The sequence below is a fragment of the Microcaecilia unicolor genome, chromosome 9 (genome assembly GCF_901765095.1).
Source record: "Microcaecilia unicolor chromosome 9, aMicUni1.1, whole genome shotgun sequence".
Taxonomy (NCBI): Eukaryota; Metazoa; Chordata; class Amphibia; order Gymnophiona; family Siphonopidae; genus Microcaecilia; species Microcaecilia unicolor.
In genome coordinates, this window is record NC_044039.1 from 20,467,076 (window position 1) to 20,492,182 (window position 25,107).

Here is a 25,107-nt window from a genome sequence, read left to right on the forward strand (position 1 = left end):
ACGTCTATTTTTTTCGAAAATACGGTTCGGTCCGCCCCTTCACGGACCCGTTCTCGGAGATAAACGCCCATGGAGATAGACGTTTTCATTCAATTATGCCCCTCCACGTACTGTTATTTGAGTATTTTTACTGCTATAATTGTTTATTGCCTATATCCAAATTGTTCTTGCTGTACACTACCTTGGGAGAATTTCTTCAAAAAGGTGAAAATAAATCCTAATTAATACAATTACACAAAATGGTATTTAAGGCCCCTTTTACTAAACGGTGGTAAGCCCTACACAGGCTTACTGCTTGCTAAACAGGAAGTACTTCTGGGCTACTGCAGCAGCCTGGCAGTACTTCCCACCCCTAGGGCACCTAATCACTATGCTACCATTTCCAATAATTGTATCATCTGTAATAGTGGTCTAACTTTTAGTTCACAAACAAATCTCACCTCCTCAGACTTCCACTGCATACACTTTCCACACATATGTATACCTTTAGACAAACCTACACTGTTCAAGTATGTCAACGCAGGCAAATAAACAACGACCATGAAGAAGCAGTGGTGACCAGGATGGGAACTAAGGACTCATGGGTCCACTGTGAGTGTGACGATTTTATTGTCATATTCAATAATTTAGACAATTACTTTGACCCGACACGGCCGTGTTTCAGCATAAGATTTTATTTTCATATTCAGTAAGTCTAGACAATCACTTTGACCCGACATGGCCGTGTTTCAGCATAACTCACCTGTATCAAGGGTCTAGGACTTAGAATATGCCAGATTTTGTACAACATTTCTAAGAAAGAAAAATGCTTCAGACTGTTAAGATTTTACTTGAAGGCAAATACAGCGAAGGTGACACCAAGGAAGATGTAAAGTAAACATCCAACGGACTCAAAGAGCTCATATTAGAAGTTTTATTCAAAGTATGCTATGGAATCGACATGAACCGAGTGCGAGGGTTCTGTTGTGCTTGTCGAGATTTTACATGAAACAGCTAGTGTCAGTTCATAAAACCCTCAGCAGTTGTTTTATTTGACACATTTTTGTTTCTTAGAAATGAAATGTTGTACATATACTCAGTCCTAGACCCTGATGCACGCAAATTACACTGAAACATAGCTGTGTTGGGTCGAAGTAATTATCCAGAATTATTGAACACTACAATAAAATCTTTGCAACCATGGTAGACTCTTGAGTGCTTTGTTCCCTTCCTGGTCACCATCACTTCTTCATGGTCCTTGTTCTATTGCGGGAACTGATCCTCTTTTTTCTTCCAACACAGGCAAATGACTGTGGCACTATGAATACAGAGGACTGCACGGCTAAGAAAAGTTGTTTTCTGTACTGGCATACTGAAATGCTACATTAGCAAACAGTGCTAATCGCTCATAACATTACTGTTCATAACTGATTCTCAGGCACACCCCTCCTTCATACCACACATCCCAGGACACCCTTCAAAGTTAAATACTCAAAATCATTGTCTGCTTGCTTGCCACAATAACATTAACCAAGTTATACAGGAACTGACAACACATGCTAGAAATAGCAGCAGACTTAAAACCATTGTTTGCAGAACAAACATGAAACTAAATAAATCATTTAAACATGCTGACCCTGAGAATGCAAAGCATGCAATCTTTTAGGCTCTCATGTCATCTGGTAATTTTAATAAAGTCTGGGCTGTAATTTACAGTGGCATGAATTTCAGTGGCGAGAGAAAATTCTCAATTTGGCTCCCATGGCTGGTGAATCTGCCTTACCCTTTTGGGGAATTCTTTGATCTTATGTTCCAGGTATGTTAAAGTTGTTCCAGGTTACTCTAACTCTGTCTGTCTTGCTGGTTTCTTCTGTATTTGAAAAGTACTGAACTATGTTTTATTTGCCTATGAATGTTGCCTGGTCTGTTCTTTTGGATCTGCACGTAAAATTTACATGGGCCTCTTTATAGAATACTGACTACAATGATGCACACATAAATTCAAATTGTTGCCGATTAGTGTCAATAATTGATTGTTAGCGCCCAATTATTGCCAATAACTGCTAATTTATCAATTAAGATCTGTGTGCAATTATGGAATATACCCAATGCGTACTAAATTTTGGCATGCAATTTTGGGTGCCATATATAGAATCCGGTGAAGAGGGCAATGCACATGTACATAAGTACATAAGTATTGCCATACTGGGAAAGACCAAAGGTCCATCGAGCCCAGCATCCTGTTTCCAACAGTGGCCAATCCAGGTCACAAATACCCGGCAAGACCCCAAAAATGTACAAAACATTTTATACTGCTTATCCCAGAAACAGTGGATTTCCCCCAAGTCCATTTAATAATGGTCTATGGACTTTTCCTTTAGGAAGCCGTCCAAACCTTTTTTAAACTCCGCTAAACTAACCGCCTTTACCACATTCTCTGGCAACGAATTCCAGAGTTTAATTGCACATTGAGTGCTCACAGTTATTGAATTGCCCTTAATGTACCCACAGGGCTGCCATTCCTATGGTGAGGGAGGGAGGAGATTGTTCATTCTTCATTCCCATATTCTCATAGAGGTAGTTTGGGATGGCATTGGGCTTGTGGCAATCCCCAGATATTGTGGGTGCTCATGCTAAATTGGTCCCCTTCTCCCTACTGCCTCCTATATCACTTCCTTACCCTTTCCCCTCCCTGCAAAGAAAACATACAAAATACATCTGTGTTCCCTCCAAAATACAGAGGAAGGCTGCCATAATAGTACAGAATTAAAGGCGTGGCATGGGGCTGTGCATTCATTTAAAAATTTCCATGTCATTTCATGTTGATTTTAAGCTAAAACAAGAAAAAACATCTGAAATTTAGTCTTTTTTTCTTTGCTGTCAGTGGTGTGCATTATTCATTAGTAAGTGCTTCATAGTGTAATAGTGACTGTCATGACTGTGGTCGTGATCCCTCTCTGACTCACCTTATGTCCCGATGGTCAGCTGCTGAGCTGGCTACTGTCTGCATTGTTCCTTTCCTGTGTGTTTCAAGCCTCACTTTGGGTTCAGTATATTTCCTGCCTCTGTCCTGTAGGGTCTCCACTTCCTGCGTGTTTCAAGCCTCACTTTGGTGTTCAGGGTGTGTCCTGCCTCTGTCCTGTTTATAAGGAAGTGGTGCACTTTCATTCAGGGCCTTTGCAATGCCAAAGGTCTCCAGGTTAGTCCGTGTGCAATGTAGCACTTCTGCCTTGTTCTAGTCTGTGTGCCTGTGGGCACTTCTGCCTTGATTTCTTGTTGCTTTGTTCATAGCCTGTGTGCCTGTGGGCACTTCTACCTTGATTTCTTGTTGCTTTGTTCATAGCCTGTGTGCCTGTGGGCACTTCTCTCTTGATTCCTTGTTTATGGTGCCTGTGTGCAATTCTGCTTCTGTTCTTCTCGGTCTGTTTGTGTGCTAGGTTTAGCCTTCAGCCATAGTTCTGTTGTTTGTCTGTGTGGGTCAGCTTTGTGTCCTGCCTAGTCTGCCTTGCTTGTTCTAGTCCCCTCTACTTTAGCTTCAGCCTTAGTTCTGTTGTTTGTCTGTGTGGGTCAGCTTTGTATCCTGCTTGTGTCTGCCCTGTTTGTCTTCAGCTCCAGTTCCCTTCCTGCTTGTCTCTGCTCTGTTTGTTTTCAGCTTCTGTTCCTGCCAAGCTTGTTTGAAAATCTTGAATCCTGCTTGAGTATCCTGAATCCTGTTCCTGCCAAGCTTGTTTGAAAATCCTGAATCCTGCTCCAGCATCCTGTTCCTGTCAAGCCAAGTCCGTCCCGGCATCAGGTTCCAGCCAAGTCAAGCTTGTTAGTCCAGTCCTGCTTGGGGGGTTTTGCCTCCTGCTGCCGCTCAACAACAGTAGGCCAAGCGCTCACGTTGTTCCAGAGTTCGTGACTGTTTGTTTAAAGCCTGGGATCTTGACAGTGACACTGTTAATGATATTACTCATTACATAAGATTCTTATATGCCACAACTACCCAGTAGGGTTCAGAGTGGCTCACAAGTAAGAGAGCTAACCAAACAAATTTGAAATAAAAAATAATCCCTTATACTACTTCTAACTTAAAAATAAGTTTTAAATTAATCACTTTTATTAATGCTGCCACAGAGAGTGGTGGATACTTGGAATGCCCTCCCACGGGAGGTGGTGGAGATGAAAACGGTAACGGAATTCAAAAATGCATGGGATAAACATAAAGGAATCCTGTTCGGAAGGAATGGATCCTCAGAAGCTTAGCGGAGATTGGGTGGCAGAGCCGGTGGTGGTGGGCAGGGCTAGTGGTTGGGAGGCAGGGCTAGTGCACTACGAATGCTGGCTTCTCCCACGACCAAATGGCTTGGATTTGTACGTTTTTGAGATGGCTGTCCTCGGTTTCCATTATTGGCGAAAACCGAGGTCGGCCATCTCTAAGGTCGACCTAAGTGTCAAGATGATCGACCTAAATATTGAGATTTGGACGTCCCCGACCATATTATCAAAACAAAAGATGGACGCCCATCTTTTTTTGATAATATGGGATGCCCCGCCCCTTCGCCAGGGCGCCCTTAAAGATGGGCGCCCAGTTCGATTATGCCCCTCCACGTTACATAAATTACACTAAATATTTCTTAAAAAGGCAAGTTTTTAAAGATTTCCTAAAATCAGTTTAATTTTGAATTCTTCTTAGACAGAGTGGAATAGAACTCCAAAGAGCAGGTGCTTGATAAAGAAGACTGGCCAAAAAACTGGTCTTATGCTTTAAGCCACTCGGACAAGGATAATACAGTTGACAGCTATCACAAAGTCCCCTGTTCTTATTGGTAATCTGACCCCAATTTGACACATATGCTGGGGAAAGTCCCTTGAAGAATCCTGAAAACCAACACATACGTACTTTAAAATGAACACGTACCTCCACTGGCAACCAGTGAACGTCCCGCAACAAAGGTGAGACTCTATTGCTTTTGTGAGCCGAAAAAAATCAATCATGCTGCCATGTTCTGAACTGTCTCAATGCTTTTCAAAAGATTCTTCTGGCAACAACCTGAAACAAACAAACACATAATAAAACCCCCTACCTCAAATGAAATTAAAAATCCAATAATTCACACGCTAACAGCATACCTTGTAAATGTACAGGTTCTGGATGGGAATGGCTATGCATACAATAACTTACTGTACATTATCACTGATGCAAAAAGTGTGGATGCATTTACCCCCTCTTAATAAAAGTGGAAGTTGCATCAACCCCTGTCACTACACTTTCCAAATAGTCAAGGTTTGTCCTGTGTGGTACTGCATGGACACATGCTGGAAGTGCCTCCAGTAATTACCACTCAAGCTTTGCAGTAAGTACAAAACTTTGCCACACTTTAGTAATGGCTTGTCCAACCTACGGCCCACGGGCCAAAACCCGGCCCCCCCAAGACTCTTTTTCTGGCCCACAGAAGCTCAGTGAAACACAGAACCTTACTGCAGGATCACTGCTTCCCAGCTGTGACTCATCTAACTGTGCAATTGAGTTGTACGGAGGAAGACAGAAAAGCAGATCAATAGTAGTTATATTTGAACTTTATTATTGATGTTTCATACAAAAATATTGTCTGGCACAGGCTTTTATATGTGTGTATATATATATATTTATATGTACATAATTGTTTTTACAAAGTGCATTGTGGGTATGTATAGTATTGTTTCAGCTGTTATGATTAGTTTTTTTTTATATAGTTTTATACCATTTTTATATTATGTTTATATTTGTTATTTTATGTGTTCTATTACTTTATAGCCCCTGACGCAGCCCTGCTGGGAAACGGCCTGTGTCGGGCAATATTTTTGTATGAAACATCGATAATAAAGTTCAAATATAACTACTAGTGATTTGCTTTTCTGTCTTCCGTTTTGGAGTTTGCGGCTCGTTTGCCTTGCTGTTTCTTGAGTTGTATGGTGCCAGATGTTTGGGTTGGGCTCACAGTTTCTTACGAGACTTGACCGCAAGACTGACCCAAACTTCCGGCGTCACATGGCTCAGGCACTCGGTGAGACAAGTTGCAGCAGGGAAGTAGGGATCCCGCAGTAAAGACCTGCAGCTCAAGCCAGATGAGGAAAAGTATTCTTCGTCGGACAAGCCTGTTATGAACAGAAGCGGAGCCAGGTTGACGACGCGGGGGGGGGGGGGGGGGAGCGAGAGCGGATTTCCGCTGGCGCACATTTTCAATGCAACACATTGAGAAAAAAATAGGCGCCGGAGCTGGCAGAACTCCGTTTGGGGGAGCGGCACCCCCCCTCCCCCTGGCTATGCCACTGGTTATGAAGCCAGCTTTAAATACACCTGTGTTTTGCCAGCTTTATCTTACATATTTGTGTCTTCTCTGTCCAATAAAAGACTTTGTACAGAGAACTAGAATGTTTGTGTTGCAAATCTGATTCATTGGTATAACATGCTATTAAACAAAACTATTTTAGTTTGAAACACAAAAATCACTGCTTGTAGTATTGAAATTCTTCTGATTGAAGGCTGGGGCGAGGGGAATGGGAGAGACAGACTAGTTGAAGTCTGGGTACATGAGAGCGTGCACGACTGACTGGGGGCAGTGTTGCCAGATGGGTGGGTTTCCCACCCAATTGGGCTGGTTTTTAAGCCAGGATGCTGGAAATTTTCAAAGGCTGCGGGCTGCGGGAAATTGGGCTTCTTTTTCGTTGCAGCTGTGTGGGGTTTGCACTTTTTTCGGGGGCTTCTATTGGTCCAATTTGGTCCAATAGAAGCTTTTCCGGGGTAGGATTGACATCAGGGGCGGGGTTAATGACATCAGAGGTGACGTCAGGGGTCGGGGTCGGTGATGTTGGAGGCGGGGTCGGTGACGTTGGAGGCAGGGTTTGACTTTGGGTGGGTTTTGGGCTGGTTTAGAGCCGATTTGGGGTGGGGAAAATTTTTCCCATCTGCCCACACTGACTGGGGGATACATGAGAGAGAGAGAGAGAGAGACTGGGTGAAGGCTGGAGGAGGAGAGAGAGAGAAAGAGAGAACGACTGAGTGAAAGCTGGGAGGGGATACATGAGGGAGAAAAAGCATATGTGTGCACGCATGTCTTGGCCCTCTGAATGTTATGAAATATAACATGTGACCCCCCCAACAGAAAAAAGGTACTAACCTGCTTTAGTACAAGGATCTCTAAATTTAAAATTGAGAACTTACTGTATGACCTTAAGAAAGGAGGTAGAAGCATGATATCATAGAGATAGTCAAAGACTTCAAGTGAGGAAATAATACAGAAAGAAGCAAACATTTTTCAGAGGAAAGAAAGTGGAACCGTGAACCATCACGGTAGAAATGACCCAGACTGGAGTGGGGCAGCTTCAGAAGCACTGAAAGAAAGCATTAAACCAACTTGTAAACCCAATCCTAACACAATAGCTGCATTTAACTGTGGTCTTTGGTTTTATTTTATTTAAGTTAATGTGTCACATTTCTGTGTCTAATATGAAAGAAAGTGAGGCTGGAAGGAAGGTGTACCATAGACTGCAGCAGACATAAAAGATTAATCACAGGTTATGATAATCAAAGCACCTGGGGGTGTACATTTTAATTATCTGGAAAGAGACCATAACTTGTTATTCTGTGAACAATAGCAATGATTACTGGTAATTAATAATTAACATGTTGTGAACACATCTAATAATTTACCATCTTTGTTCTTTTTTTTTCCCTCTGTATCATGTGCTTCACAGTCAGAATCTGTTGTGTTTTATCGTCTTTACTGATTTTGGACTCTGTTTTATGGGTAGGATTTTTGCAGAGCTACTGAGGTCACCGAACACGTTCAAGATGGTGGAAGTACTTGAAAGAGCTTGCTAGACGAGGATGGCTGTAGGTGGTGGGGTGATGACTTGGTACACGAGTAATACAAAGAAAACTCCATTCATCTTGTACACACTTGACCCAACAGAGTCTAGAATAAAGGGAATTTTTCAGCTGTTCAGTTTTATGTATCTGACAGAAATATTATTATTATTACATTTGTATCCCACATTATCCCACCTCTTTGCAGGCTCAATGTGGCTTACAATTCATCGTGGATACTGGAAATAGTGAAGAATATACAATTGGTTTACAGAAAGTTTTGGGTACATGATGGTGAAATACATGAACTTATCGAGCAAAAGACATTAAAGAACATAAAGAACGTTTCTGGATATTTTGAAGAATGTACAGTTACACGTGTTGATCTTTGTGATATATTTTGTCGAAGAGATAAGTTTTCAGTAGTTTGCGGAAATTGGTCATTTCATAGACTGTTTTCAGGTTGCGTGGCAGCGCGTTCCAGAGCTGTGTGCTTGTACAGGAAAAGGTTGATGGCATGCATTAATTTGTATTTCAAGCCTTTACACTTGGGAGGATGAAGATTGAGGAACGTGCGAGAGGATTTTTTTGCATTTCTGGGTGGTAGTTCTATTAGGTCTGACATGTAAGCTGGGGCGTCACCATGGATGATTTTATCACAAGAATCTTAAGTGTGGAATGGAAAAGAAAGCAATACAATGGGAATTTTTCAACACATCAGTAGTTTTTCTTTTTTGAAGTTGCTTTAATGCAACATCAGAAGTCTAATGAAACTCCATTTTCAAAAATCTTCTGAGAGTAAAATTCCCCTAAATCTCATCGATCAATGTTCGCTCAACGTGATTTACACCTTGTATTCATTTGATTTGAGTTGTTCAGCTGAAATGAGGTAGTTAATGCTCAAACTACATGCTGACAGGCTAAGGAGCTTATTTTCGAAGCATATTGACATTTCAAAATGAATCCAAAAGGAACCTTAAGTAACGTTTTGCAAAGTAGAAAAGAAAAAGAATTTAGTTCACAATAACAGTGGCACATAATCCACCAACTCCCTAATTCTATAAATTCACCAAAAATTGCATGTGCAAATTTGGGCACGCAATTTAATTGAATAACAAGCTAATTAGTGCCGATGATTGGCGTTTTAACAAGCAATTATTTGATTTTATTGGAACTTACATGTATAAATTTAGGCACGCTTAAATTCTAAACATGAGTAAAAAAAGGGGTACAGAATGGGGGTGTTCCTAGCATTTACACCTAAAGTTAGGCATGAAACCTGGGCGTAAGCACTAGTCTATAAACCATGCCTAACTTTAAGTACAGCTTATAGAATAGCGCTTTTTTTGTGCCAATTTTTTTTAGAGGAGATTCTACCCTTCCAGAAGCTGCTAAAAACTTACCTCTTCAAGCAAGCCTATACAAATGACTTGACTTAAATTAGAAGTCCATCTGCGCTACCCGGATTAGACTATAAAACAGAACTTGAAATATGCTTCCCTACTTAATCCTTTCTGAATTTATCCCCCTTCCAACCCTCATTATACATTCTTCCTTAATTAACAACACACTATCCCAATATACTCCCCCTCCCTACCTCTACCACCCTCCTCCCTTACCCATCTTACTTACCCATATCTAATTGTCCACCTCTTTATACAATATATTACAGCTGTTATCCATTCTATGTTATCTTGTAAACCTGTTATATTATGTAAGCCGCATTGAACCTGCTAATAAGTGGGAAAGCGCGGGGTATAAGTGTTACAAATAAATAATAAATAAATAATATATGGCGCCTACAAAATCAGAGCTGAAATCTGTTCTGACTAAGCATATTCTATAATCGGTGGCTAGATTTATGCACCGATTATAAAATACACTTAGTTCATATTTCAGTGCCTAAATCTATATGCATCCATTTACACCAACTAAAACTTGGTGTAAATCCCTGTGTGTAGATTTAGGTGCACTTGGTCATATTCTATAACTAGGTGCCTAAATTTTGGAATGCCAACAAAATGCCCATTTCCCCGCCTATAACCATGCTCATTTTGCCTGCATGCGGTAGAAGTTCAGCGCACATAGTTACCGAAGATGGTTATCAAGTTGTGCACCTAAATTCTAATCAGTGCCAATTAGTGTTCATTATTTCTTGTTAAGTGCTGTTATCAGTGCTCATTAGCTTGTTAAGTTACGTGCATTTTTATAGAATCTGCGTCAATTTCAGCGCAGATCTCTAGGAACACTATCCTGCTTATAATCGAACGAGAAAAACGCCCAAGTTCCGACCTAAATCGGGAGATGGACGTTTATCTCACAAAAACGAATAAAGCGGTATAATCGAAAGCCAATTTTTGGACGTTTTCAACTGCACTCCGTCGCGGATGCAGACAAAGTTGATGGGGGCGTGTCAGAGGTGTGGCGAAGGCAGAACTGGGGCGTGGTTATCTGCCGAACAAAGATGGGCGCATGTCACCGATAATGGGAAAAAAGTATGCGTTTTTAGCTAGAATTTAGGACACTTTTCCTGGACCCTGTTTTTTCACGAATAAGGCCCCAAAAAGTGCCCTAAATGACCAGATGACCACTGGAGGGAATCGGGGATGACCTCCCCTGACTCCCCCAGTGGTCACTAACCCCCTCCCACCACAAAAAATGATGTTTCACAACTTTTTATTTTCACCCTCAAATGTCATACCCAGGTCCCTGGAGCAGTTGTTAGGGGGTGCAGTGGACTTGAGGCAGGTGGACCCAGGCCCATCCCCCCTACCTGTTACAATTGTGCTGCTTAATGCTTATTAGTCGTCCAACCCCCCCAAACCCACTGTACCCACATGTAGGTGCCCCCCTTCACCCCTTAGGGCTATAGTAATGGTGTAGACTTGTGGGCAGTGGGTTTTGAGGGGGATTTGGGGGGCTCAACACCCAAGGGAAGGGTGCTATGCACCTGGGAGCTCTTTTACCTTTTTTTTTGGTTTTGTAAAAGTGCCCCCTAGGGTGCCCGGTTGATGTCCTGGCATTTGAGGGGGACCAGTGCACTATGAATCCTGGCCCCTCCCACGAACAAATGCCTTGGATTTATTCGTTTTTGAGCTGGGTGCTTTCATTTTCCATTATCGCTGAAAAACAAAAACGCCCAGCTCACACATTGTTGAATAAAACATGGGCGTCTATTTTTTCCCAAAATACGGTTCGGTCCGCCCCTTCACGGACCCGTTCTTGGAGATAAACGCCCATGGAGATAGGCGTTTTTGTTCAATTATGCCCCTCTATATAGAATCCAGGGCATATGTAGAATTTAACCCCAAATGGGGGAGAAGTAAGAAAGACAAACCCTGAAGCCAAATAAAAATGGAGAATTAAACTAAAGGAAATAAAGAAGAGAGATCTATACTCCATGGTATTTCAGTTAACAGCACCTTGGGATGCAACAAGAACTTTCAAACGTTTTGCATCTAACAGAACTTTCAATTGTTCCGGGTCAAAAATAGATACTTAACAAAAGAAATAATTACCACAGATTTACATGGAAAAGAGTACAGAAATGGACCTCCCAAGGCCAGCAGAACTAAGCACATTCCAACCTGGATGTCTGAATTCCACTGTCTACTTCTTTGTAAAATTGGGCTCTTACAATTAATCCAAACTGCTTAAATTTTTGCCATATAGTATACATATATTAAAAAAACAAAAAAAATATGAATTGAGAGCTGTTCTGAAGTGCACTGCCAGCTAATTTTCAGGGGAAGCCTGAGGGGCCCTTTTACTAAGCTGCGTAAGCACCAACGCGCATCCAACGCGCACCAATTCTGAGTTACAGCCCTGCTACCGCATGGCCCTCGTGGTATTTTCATTTTTTGTAGGTGTCCGCTATGTGCATCCAAAAATTATTTTTTATTTTCTGGCAGACGTCAGTTATGCGCACCAAGTGGCATTTGGCATGCGTAGGTCATTACTGCCCGGTTACCGTGCGAGACTTTACCGCTAGGTCAATGGCTGGCAGTAAGGGCTCAGACCCAAAATGGACCTGCGGCTATTTTCATTTTGCCACACGTCCATTTTTGGCAAAAATGTAAAAAAAAAAGGCCCTTTTTACAGGTGCACTGAAAAATGAGTCTGCATGCTCCCAAAACCCATGCCTACACTACCGCAGGCCATTTTTCAGCGCACCTTAGTAAAAGGACCCGAGTGACAAACATTTAAATAAAGGTGACTCACGTTGGACACAGAACAGCTTTGATCCTTATCGATTTTCTGGTGCTACCTGAAGAATGATTTGGAAAATTTTTATACATTGACATAAATTGTATTGTGTGTTATGATGTAAATCCAACATTCGAGTTCGTGATGGTGTTTTTGTCCCTTTAGCTACCTGGCAGGACTTGAACTACCCTGTTTTTTTTTCTGTGACTCTATCTGATTTATGGCCTAAATGCATAATCTCTGCTTCGGTTCCTGCAGTAGAATTCAAATATAAATGAAAACAAATAGCAGCAAATGGGTTTTACGTAGTCATTGCTCCTCTTTTCTGTGTATGCAGTGTTGTATATGCGCAGCACGGAGGGTGAGAGTGCCTTGTACTTTGATTTGTGCTGCTGGAACTGTGCCCTTTTCAAGACCCCCTATTCATCACTAGGAGAGACATAGGAGTAAATGTGTCTAGAATCGATGTAGTGCAGATTACATCATGTGGCCTAAATTTCCTGGTGCCTGAAAAAGTGGACTGATGGAGCCAAAGCCAGAATGCAAATAAATTTCTAGCATGCAAAGTAGCTTCCTAAAACCCAGTAGGGAAAGTAAATTAGCTATGAAGAGTGACTTTTACATTTACTTTTTTTTCCTTCTCTTTTTTGGCAGCATCTACAGAATAAAAGCAGAGGATTACAAGTCCCTGCGTAAAATGCAGAGACAATCTCTAACACAACGTCCATCCGTATCTTTATTACAGAGATATGAATCAACTCCTAAATGACTTTTGCTGTTAAAATAACAGAAAGCAACTTTAGAAAGAAGGTAAAGGTCACCTTTAATAATGTCTTTCCTTCCGTTCAGAACTCTCTGGGCGATATTCAGTCCTTGGCGGTCAGCAATTCTTAAGCCACTGACAGCTGTGGGATGTATTAGACTTGCTAGATATTTCATGCCGGGAACCATGTTCAGACACCAGCATTGAAGATCCAGGTCTTCGAAGGACCAGGAAGTTATGCGAGTGCCAGGTACCTGCATACCTAACCTAACCGGAAATAAGCTAGAGCCCATATATCTGCTGGCTCTGCCCTGACTGTGCCTCCAGATCACCCTGGGATTGATTGGACAGCACCATGGTAATGAGAGGAGATATTCAGTGCTACTTCCCAGTTAAAACACTGCTTGTTGATCATGGTTTAAGCAAGCAGGAGCTTTTTCCTATACGCTTAAACCCCTTTGACTATTTGCCCATCTAATGTTATTCACAAGAAAACAAGTTGCATCATGTGGAGGGGCATTTTCAATATGACGTCTAAGTCGAGCTTTAGATGATTTGCAAAAAAAAAGGTCCAAAATCTGAATAAGAAAGAAGTTCATTTTCCAAAAAGAAAAACGTCTCCCTTTTGTTTTAGAAAATACTGTTTCTAACAAGGTTTTGTGCTTTGGATGTTTTGTTTTTTTGGTCCATTTTCAAAACAAAAATGTCCAAGTCAAAAACGTAGAAAATCAAGCCATTGAGATGTAGGAGGGGCCACCAGTTTTATTAGACAGGTCTCCCAGACATCCCAGAAGATAAATGGGGCACCCTAGTGGACTTCAGAAACATGCTCCCAGGTACACATCTCACCATTGCTCCCTTATCTTGTCTGCTGAGCTCACCAAAACACCACTGCCCATAGCTGTACACAATAGCCCTTATGGATGAAGAGGTGAAGGGGGCACTTATATTTATTTATTTATCACATTTGTATCCCACCACATTTGTATATGTGGGTACAGTGGGTTTCTGGTGAGCTTTGGAGGGCTCATAGCTTCCACCACAAATGTGAAAGGTAAAGGGAGATAGGGACCAGAGTCTCCCCCCCCCCCCCCCACTCCATGGTGCCCTGTATTGACCACTAGACTACTCTAGGGACCTACATGCTGCTCTAATAGACCTGGCTCTAACATTTGAGGCTGTCATAGAGGCTACTAAATCATATTTGCATTCACACTTGTGGGGAGTAGGAGGGGGTCAATGACCACTGGGGGTATTAGGGGTCACCCCTGATTCCCTCCAGTGGTCATCTGGTCATTCAGGGCGCCCTTTTGTGCCTTTTTCATTATAAAAACAGGTCTAGCTCAAAATGTCTTAGTTTTAGTCCTGGACTGTTTTGTTTTGTTTTGTTCCATTACGGCTGAAAAATGTCCAAGTGTTAGGAATTCTCAGATCTCATCCTTAACATGCCCCTGACACACCCCCTTGTGATTTGAATGAACTTCTGATGGACTTCATAGAAAAACGTCTAAAAATTGGTTTTGAAAATACCAATTTGGACGATTTTGTGAGAAAAACATCCAAATGCAGATTTATGTCACTTTTTGAATGCTTTTTTCTTTAAAATGAGCTCCAGAGTCTCTTTTATAAGTCCATGCCCATTTCCTACTCCACTACACACTACACAGTTAACACAGGAATTAGCTCAAGCTGTTAGTGCATGCCTTTGGTAACAGTCAATTAAATGGCTAATTCAGGAGTTAACTGTGTGTAATGGAAGTGAATTTTAAAGATTGCTTTTCAACCCTGTCTTGAACGACCAGTGCACTCGGGGTCTGTATTGTTGATTAGAAGTAAATCTGTTTAAAAATGATTGTTTAAATGTTACCTTAAAGGATTGCTTTTCAACCCTGCTTTTGTCCGATAATACACTCTGAAATCTTGTCTTTGACCAAAAGTAACTTTTCTTGTAAATATAAAAAACAAGTTGGGATGCAGAAGATAAGACACAGCTCTAACTAATTTGGTATGTGAAGGGGAGGATGGCACTTGTTTTTACGGGCCCAGCTTGGCCACCTGGACTTTGGAAAGCATGTGACCACGTTCCCACAGTCCTAAATAGAGAAGCATTCTGTAACTTTCCATAGCTCTGAATATGCGCTCAGAGCCTAATAAAAAGGGAGGGCTTGTCACAGCAGAGTAGGGGGTTCATCTGTGGTCAGACGTGTCATGCAGAGGGTCTGTTCCTGGTCTGAAGCTCCAAGCTCTCGCTGTGAACCGGGCCCCCCCCCCCAGCTCATGATAAGAGCCTGGATGACGGAGACCAGTGATGTTGTATGTATAGTGTATGTGTTGTTTCTTTCCTGGTCTAAGAACTCTTTGCATTGCTTAGATGTAGAGACCAGTGAAGTAATGATTGTTTCTCATTATTGTGTGTATATAGCTAATCATTGTATATACCTTAATCATTGTAGAATTTAGCTCCTCTAATAAAGATTTCATTTACTTGTTACAAATCCAAAAGAATCCACGGTAGTTATTAAGCAGTCTGTGTTAGTGAGACAGGCTGTAAATCCATAGCATTACACTGTATAGCATGGAATTGAGTGGGAATTGAGTAGGGAATGGGTGTGGACTGCACCTTGCAGTAAATGCTTGACAACTTACTGTTTGTTCACTATTACCGCAGCAGATAACAGAGATCATTTATAGCCACCTTACTAGGTGGAATTACGTGTACATTCTTATCTGTCATGTATACTCTAATTCTATCATCTTTAGCATTTAAATGTAAGCGCCATTTGCATATGCTATTAAAGACCAATATAATGCCAATTTTTGAAAGGTTTCCAGAGGTGATCCAGGAAATTATAGACTGGTGAGCTTGACATTGGCGCCAGGCAAAATGGTAGAGACTTTTATAAAGAAGAAAATGACAGAGTATATACAAAGGTATGGATTAATGAGACAAAAAGCCAACATGGATTTAGTAAAGCGAAATCTACTACATTTTTTTGAAGGGGTGAATAAACATGTGGATAAAGATGAGCCCAGTCAATATTGCGTATCTGGATATTCAAAAAGCATTTGACAAAATACCTCATGAAAGACTCTGAGGAAATTAGAAAGTCATGGGATAGGAGGTAATGTCCTATTGTGGATTAAGAACTGGTTAAAAGATGGAAAACAGAGAGTAGGGTTAAATGGTCAGTATTCTCAATGGAGAAGGGTAGATAGTTGGGTTCCTCAGGGGTCTGTGCCGGGACTGCTGCTTTTCAACATATTTAGAAATGATCTAAAGATGGGAATAATTAGTGAAGTAATTAAATTTGCTGATGATACAATGTTCCTTCTATCTTGCTGCACCATCTATCTTGCTGGCCATCTTCAAATCTAGGCTAAAAACCCACCTCTTCGATGCTGCTTTTAACTCCTAAACCTAAACCTTCAACTGTCCCCTATCCCTGATATGTCCTGCCTGTCCTAACCCTTATTCCTTACTTGTCCTGTCTGTCATAATTAGATTGTAAGCTCTATTGAGCAGGGACTGTCTCTCCATGTTCAAGTGTGAAGCGCTGCGTACGTCCGGTAGTGCTTTAGAAATGATAAGTAGTAGTAGTAGTATTCATTCGCAAAAAGATTGTAAAAAATTGCAAGAGTTCCATATGAGACTGAGAGACTGGACATTCGAATGGCAGATGATGTTTAATGTGATCAAGTACAAAGTGACTGAATAGATATGGATGGGCTGGAGTGCAAATTTTAAGGGGCTTTGACGTTAGCTTCAGAACTTTTAATACAAGAACAGTGCTGGGCAGACTTTTACGGTCTGTGCCCTGAGAATGGAAAGGACAAATCAAACTCAGGTATACGTATAAAGTATCACATACCATGTAAATGAGTTTATCTTGTTGGGCAGACTGGATGGACCGTACAGGTCTTTCTCTGCTGTCATTTACTATGCTACTATGTTAAAGCTTCTAGGGGGTGTGTATGTGGGAGGGGCATGGATGGGTCAGGGGCATGCCTAGGAGTTAGGTGCATGGGTTATAGAACACTAGGAGATATACACCTTTACACCAGCCTTTGACATGCCATAAGTGCTTGCGTCTAACTTTTGGCTTAAAACTGCAGGCTTACGCTAGCATTCCATAATGACAATTCCACATGGAACTGCTGTAATAGAATTCATGCTTAGTGTGCATCATCCCAGCACCTAAATTTTGGCATTCTTTCTTGAATCTTCCCCTATGTGTTTTATAAAAGGCTCTGCGTTCACTTAGCTTATCATAAAATACTAAATACACAGACTTAAGTGCCCGTTTTCCTGCACAGATGGGCCAAATAAAGTTATCCTCTATAACTGTACTGCAGTTTTGAATATTTTCACTTCGTTGAACCTAACACATAAACTTTCCTAAAGTGGCTTAGTCCCTGCCGGCTGATTCTTCTCTTCTCCAGCATCTGACTTCAGATTGTAACATTCATTTAATAACAATGCTATTGGCATGCAGGGTCTGCTTCCTCTGACAGCTGTTTCATAAAACTCTCTCTCTGACTCACTATGTGAAAAGAATCCGAGGTTCCTAGAACCATATGAACTGGGATTCCTTTAAACCTTCATTAAGACTCTCTACGTTTTGCCTTTTGCCACTATGACATTACATTTGCTGCTTCAGGGAGAAATTTTATAGCTACCCATATTAGAGAAAAGCACATATGCACTTTACAGTAAGCTGATGCTGCCATTTTTCAAAACAAAAGTACCCCTGTGCTTTTGTTTTAGAAACTAGTCCAGGAAAACTATACACACACATTTATACCTACTATTCAGGGGTCCTTTTACTAAGTCACAGTAAAAAGTGGTCTACGGTAGTGTAGGCGTGTGTATTGGGTGCACACTGGGCCAGTTTTTACTGCATCTACAAAAAATGTTTTTTTTTTTAATGGGGCAGGAAAAGGGCCTGCGGTAAAAATGAAACCAGCATGCACCCAAAACCCAAAACCAGCCTGAGCCCTTAACGCTACCCATTGAACTAGCGGTAAAGGCTCACGTGCTACACATGTGGTGACTGGTTGGCGAGTGCCAAGTGCTGATTTCCGGTTCGGTGTGCATAGGAGGAAATAAATAAATAAAGCACTCAGGCATTATGGGTGTGCACCCAACCTGAAATTATCACCAGGAGAACACTCTGACCGGGCGGTAGTCTTATTTTGGCATGTGCTGCACGTGCATAGAACCTACCACGGCTTAGTAAAAGGGCCCCTCAGTTTGCAAACTTTTCCTGAGGTAAACATGTATATCCTTTGAAAAATCCACAAGTAACCAAGTAAATGCTAACCCTGCCCTAGCTCTGCCCTCGGAAAGGTCTTCTCAAAAGAGAATTACGTGCAAAAATGATTTTTTTAAACATGGCTGGTCCAGCCACTAGGCAGGAATATGCAACTGTCTAGGCCAGCAGCTTCCAGAGGTTGCCAAACAGCATCTGCAGTCAAGGCAGAGCAATAGGTCAATTGTGGTAATTTTCAAATTGTCCATTTACCTAGACTGTTCTGGGAGAGGAAGTTGATCATAATTATTGGTGGGGGGAGGAGCCTAAAGTCAATTGGAAGGGGCACAAGATTGAAAATTTGCCTAGGGTGCCTAATACCTAATAAGAGTAGCCATACTGGGTCAGACCAATGGTCCATCTAGCCCAGTATCCTGTTTTCCAAACAGTGGCCAAGCCAGGTCACAAGTACCTGGCAGAAACCCAAATTGTGGCAACATTCCATGTCGAGCCTCAAAGAGTAGCAACATTCCATTCAGAATCTCAAATAGTAGCAACATTCCATGTAGAACCCCAAATCGTGGCAACACTCCATACCACAAATCCCAGAGCAAGCAGTTGCTTCCCATGTCTGCCTCAGTAGCAGACTTTTGCTTTGAAAATTAAGCTTGGTCACAATTATCATCTGTAGATTTTTTTTTACATAATGATCCCACTCTCGGTGCTGAATGGTATTCTATAATGGGGGTTCCGGTGCCCTTTAAAGAATATTGTGTAGTGCCGGGATCCATGGAAGGAGTTACACCAACTGAAACCAGATGTTACCCCTGATTGCAAGTTGGGTGTGGATCCACGCTACTTTATAACACTGCGTGCATTTTAAGGGAACACCCCATCAGTCCATGCCCCTCCCCCCATGGCAATGCCCCCTTTTAAGATCCATGCAGAAACACTTAGGCACTATTTGCTAAATGGGCGCATGTGTTTCCAACCCAAACCTCCAACAAAAGGGAGGGGGATACCATGAAACTTTCCTGCCTAGCAGTTTTTGGAGAATAAGTACTCTAATTTGTTCTCCCCTCCTTTTATGCTTTTCTTCCCCTACTTCTCCCCTGTTGAAATTGCAATTCTTCCCTCCTTCTTTTCCCTCTTGAGTATGCTTCAATGTTGTTCTATCTGTGTTTGTTGTTAATGTTTTTGTCATGATGTTGCTCATCCCTTTCTCCATACTTTATTATTTGACTTTGTAAACTGGTTAGATTTTATAAGATAGATTTGCAGTATATCAAATGAACTGAACCTGAATCTAAAAAATTAAAAATCATTGATGGCTGAAATAATTTTGATCTGCTTCTCACTGGCTTGGCAGGAAATTTTTAAAAATCACAGGACTTGAAGTGAGCTTTTACTGTGGATTAGTAACTGGTTGACAGATAGGAAATAAAGGGGCAGTTAGTGTGTGAATTAGCTCAGGGCCATGGCTAGGACACAGACATGATAAACTCCCACTGCACTGGCATGAAAGTAAAGCATGTGCTAATTCACACACTAAGGCGGTCTTTTACTAAGGTGCGCTAGCATTTTTAGCATGCGCTAATATTTAGGGCGTGCTAAACCTGAGATGTCCATATATGGACGTCTCTAATGCCCCTCCATCCATGTTCATCTCACTTCCTCTCTTTTCCCTCCCCTCCATCCATGTCCAGCATTGCTCCTCGCTCCCCTCCATCCCTTGAGGGCGGGACACTGAGAGGGAAGGGAAGGCTGGAGGCGAGCCTGCTGCTTTCACTGCCGCTGCGATGTGAGATAAAATAAGTTTTAAACGCTGGGGGGCAGGAAAGAACGGAGGGCTGCTGTGGGAGAAGAGGGCGGGCAGGGCGGGCTGGGGTTGGAACTGTTACTTTGGATGCATTCTGGTTGGGTGACGGGTCTCAAAATATTGGGGGTGCTCAAGCACCTACAGCACCCACGGAGTCGGTGCCTATGAGTAGCCTAATGTTTAGCATAGTGGGCTGAGAGCCAGGGGAATTGGGTTTGATTCCCACTGCAGTTCTTTGTGACTCCAGGCAAGTCACTTAAGGGCCCTTTTACTAAGGTGCGCTGAAAAATGGCCTTTGCTGGCGTAGACGCATGTATTAGATGTGCGCAAGTTCATTTTTCAGGGCGCCTGCAAAACAGGCCCCTTTTTTTTGCTGAAAATGGACATGCAGCAAAATAAAAATCAGCACACGTCCATTTTGGACCTGAGACCTTACCGCCACCCATTGACTTAGCGGTAAGGTCTCACACGTTAACCGGGTGGTAATCATCAGCCCGGGTACACTGCCGATTACCACCTGGTTAGTGTCACACGGTAGAAAATAGAAATTATTTTCTGCTGTGCGTTTTGGATGCACATATAAATTAGAATTAGCACCTGGGCACGCGGTAGCTGGGCGGTAGTTCTAATTTGACACACATTGTACGCGCATAGGCACCTACGCATCTTAGTAAAAGGGCCCTTAACCCTCCATTGCCCCTAATACAAAAAACTTAAGGGTCGTTTTACTAAGGCATGGTAAGTTTAACGCAGGCCTACCACACGCTGAAAGAGCACTGCTGCGGGATGCGCTGAGGCACCCCATGATAGTTTCATGCTTAGTGGGCGCTAATCCAACATTTCCATGGGTGCAGACTAGGTGTAACTGCACTAATCAGGTAGCGTGGGCACATTACCGCATGGTATCCGATTAGCATGGGAGTAGTGTGAGAACCTGTTGGGATCGGGTCGGAGATTGAGCACGATTTAAGATAAGTACTGGTTTTTTTTGGTGCTCTGCTCTTGGATAGTAGTTGTTAAGCACACAGAATTCACATGTTTGCTGCAAGTATTGAGAAGAAGAGTGGGAATGAAAATGAATTAAAAACAAAATTTCAAAACATTATTAGGAGGTTTTTGCCGATGATTGGTCTGAGTCAGTAGGCAGCTGTGGTACTAGTGTCAGAGTGACCGAGTGGAATGGACAATGCCTAATGTCCACAGCATGAACCTATGACTGCTGAAGCTTTTCCCCTCCCTTTTAGAAGAATAAAAAACTATAAATATAAAAATGAGAGTAAAAATGGTATACTGAGATAGTGTAGTGAGAAGAATTGAACAGTGTATCTGAGTCAATTTTTATAGGTTAAAATTGGTGTCCACAAGTTTTTTTTATTTAAACCTGAAATTAGAATGTGACCATTACAAAAAAATACAGAACGATGGCCATTTTACAGCACGTGAAAACCCACAGGCTGACAACAGTGCCAGCCACTTTTTAATATGGCTTGGTAAAAGAACCCTTTAGATTGTGAGTCCATTATGGACAGAGAAAGTATCTGCTTATAATAAAAGTAAACCACTTTGGTTGTACCATGGAAAGGCGGTATCTGAAATCTCTGATTTTCTTTTTCTATAGGGGAAAATGCTGGAACCCTCCAAAAAATTACTGCATAGGTTTTGCACTTATCACATGCTACCATCAGTAAGTGCAAAATTTTCCCTGCATTTGTAAAAGAGTCCCAAAGTGTTGGACTAAGCGGGTTAGTTTTAAGGTGCATTACAGCTCTAACATGCATTATTTGCTCCATAATGCATGTTAAAATAAGCTACCAGGGGACGGACAGTAATGAGATGCAAATGCATACAAAACACCTCTTTACTATGTAAATTGAGTAACACAGCTTGCAGTGAACATGGGAAGCTGAGTTATGCCTGGACAAAAACCTGACCTTGAGACCCTACAAGCCAGGTTGGTTTTCGGCAATTTTCAAAGATGGGCTCAAGTGTCAGCATTACTGCCCTTGCCTTACAGTCAAATATAACACCATGGCGCCCGACTGGGTACAACATTTTGGGGATTGTAACATCTTTGAAAGTGACTCAATCGAGCTATATACTGACTATGGAGTGTACTGAGGCTATTTAACTGCTGCACCGCGTCAGGTTGGAGCAGAGCAACGTGGATGTCCCATGATAAATTGTTGGAGGACTGTTGAGATACGTACATCATCTCTCGTTGATACTTCCATTTATCCCGTTGAGCAGAAGGCTTGTTGTGGGCTGGATTTGGAATAATGTAAAGGGTATTTGGTGCTGCTATATAGTATATAGTAGCGATATATGTCTATAAGGTGTGGATAATAACATTACATATATGTGATTTTTTTCACATGATTTTAATATAAATTTTGCATTATGTAATAAAGATTTTGTAACAAGTTATAGTTGTGGTAATAGATTGTGTGGAACATATATTACAACTATATTGAAACTGATTCACCCATGTTGTGTCAAAATGAATGAGCATGGGATAAATTTGCCTGTACTAGGTCTTCAGAATATGCAATTTATTTCAAGCATATGTCTTGTGAGTAGGCTGAAAATAGGACTGGCTGTGAAGTCATTAGCACATGCTTGGGAGGCCCTGATTATCGAATTCTACTGTCTTTCTTGTTCAAGATTTAGCATGATTTAGATTGGCAGAATCATCTCCAGCAGAACCTGGATGAAAACTCACGTGGTACAAAAAGAAACTCTTTTTGTAGTTTCTTAATTCGGAAGATTCGCTTTGGGAATCTAAAACTATACTAAGCATCGGTCAATGGCCATTGACCTGAGAGTCACATTTAGGGCCCCTTTTACCAAGCTGCAGTAAAAAGGTGCCTGCGGTGGCACCGGCATGTGGATTTGCCACGTGCCAAGGGCCCCTTTTACTACAGCGGGTAAAAGGTTGTTTTCGGTCAAAAAAAAAAAAGAAATAGCTCTGCGTTAATCACAGGGATTGCCGCGCAGTCATTTCTGGGGGGGAGCCCTTACTGCCACCTATTTAGATGATGATAAGGGCTCCCACACTAACCCGCACGTGGCACTGCCCGATTACTGACGCCAGAAATGGCATGCACTGGGTGTGGGAACTACCGCTGGGCTCCTGCATTAGCCTGGTGGTAGTCCCGATTTGGCATTTGACTATGCCACAGTAGCTTTACCACGGCATTGTAAAAGGGCCCCTTAACACTTGTCATATTTCACAGAGTCTTCAAGTATCATAATCTAGACATTGTCATCTCTAATTCATGAGTTATCTCAATATAGCACTTTAAGGAATACACAACCCCCAACTTGTTCTTCATGTTTGTAGAAAACTGAGCTTTGCGTTCCTTTAGAGATATATATATATATATATATATATATATATATATATATATATATATATATATATATATATTTTCCTCCTCCACTGAAGAAATGAGAGTACTTTTTGAACAGAAATATGAAAGTGTTACCCCTTTGTTGAATATTGAACATTGGCTTCTTGTTCACCATAGAATAGAGAATCATTCTTACAATGGCCCATCAGGTTTTACTTCCCGGTCATTTTTATTTAGGTCACTTCTCCCCTATGTTCTTAATCGCACTCTACGCTCTACTGATCAACGTTTGCTTGTCATTCCATCGCATTTATGAATTCATTCTCACTGTGCTCCCACTCTCTGGAACTCCATTCCTCTTTGTATACACTTTCAACGGTCCATTCAAAATTTCAAAGCTTTAAAAACGCATTACTTTGTAAAAGGCATTTCGTTCTGTCATATTAATTTTTCCTAGAATAGTCTTTATAGGCTAGATTCTATATATCGTGCCTAAAAAATGTGCGCTGAAAAAAAATACACCTATGAGAAGTCTATGAACTATGCCTACAGTTAGGCGCAGTTTATAGAATACGCCTAAGTTTAGGTGTAGATAATAGAATTTATTTATTTATTGCATTTGTACCCCACATTTTCCCACCTATTTGCAGGTTCAATATGGCTTACATAGTACCGTCAAGGCGTTTGCCCAGTCGGTTGGTAGCAGATACAGTATGTATATTGATCGTATGAGTTATAGGTGGAGGGTCGTAAGGGATGAGGATTGTCTGTTGTCCATTCCGATTATAGTCATGTTGTCTTGCTTGGGCGAAGAGGTTTACGTGGGGTTATTGTGGTAGGCCATTTTGAAGAGGTTGTAGTGATTTCCTGAAGTGCAAGTGGTCCTGTATCATTTTCAGAGCTTTTGGGAGGCCATTCCATAGTTTTGAGCTTATGTAGGAGAAGCCGGTTGCATAAGTTGTTTTGTATTTCAGTCCTTTACAATTTGGATACTTTAGGGTTAGGTAGGATCTTGACGATTTGACCATGTTTCTTATTGGCAGGTCTATAAGGTCTATCATGTATTCTGGGACTACGCCATATATGATTTTGTGGACTAAGGTGCAGATTTTGAAGGCGATCCGTTCTTTGATTTGGAGCCAGTGTAACTTTTCTCGAAGAGGTTTGGCACTTTCGAAGCTTTTCTGTTGAATATCAGCCTGGATGCTGTATTTTGAGCAGTCTGCAGTTTTTTGATGAGTTGCTCTTTGCAACCCGTGTAGATTCCGTTGCAGTAATCAGCATGGCTTAGAACCATTGATTGTATTAAATATACCCAGCGCTCATTTTCTGCAACTATTTTCATCATGACCATTTATGCCAAAGAAAACCTGGCCATATTCTACAACACTGTGCGTAAAGTCAAGGAATGCCCATGATCTACCCATGCCCCACCCCCTTTTCGGATCTACGTCTTAGAATTTACGCATATCACTTTATAGAATATGCTTAGACAGTTATGTGCGTAAATGCTAATTAATGCCAATTAGTGTCAATAATTGCTTGTTAAGTGCAATTATCAGTGCTGATTGACTTGTTAAGCTAATTAAGTTGAGTGCACAAATCCAGAATAGGACCGGATTTGTGTGCGCAACTTAAGTCGCGCTATATAGAATCTGGGGGTATCTGTGATTCTGGCCAACAGTTCACTTTTGTGTGTCTGTTTTTAGTCACTTCCTCCCCTGCTTACATTTTGATGGAGGTTTTAAATGCTCCCTTCTTTCCCTTCCCTTATATTATGATTATTTATAACATAGGGGCACTTATACTCACGTCACATAAGCGTCTATGCGCACCCAACATGCGCCAAAATGGAGTTACCATACAGTTACTGCGTGGCTCTTGCGGTAATTTCATTTTTGCCGTGCATCCGA

General features: G+C 41.6%; 1 long non-coding RNA gene across 1 annotated transcript; it reads left to right on the forward strand.

Moving 5' to 3' along the window:
• The first annotated feature begins 1,534 nt into the window (after positions 1-1,534).
• LOC115478126 lies at positions 1,535-13,016 on the forward strand. Its single transcript, XR_003943447.1, has 3 exons — positions 1,535-1,795; positions 4,731-4,914; positions 12,668-13,016. It is a non-coding gene; the product is annotated as an uncharacterized LOC115478126 (long non-coding RNA).
• Positions 13,017-25,107: the final 12,091 nt, after the last annotated feature.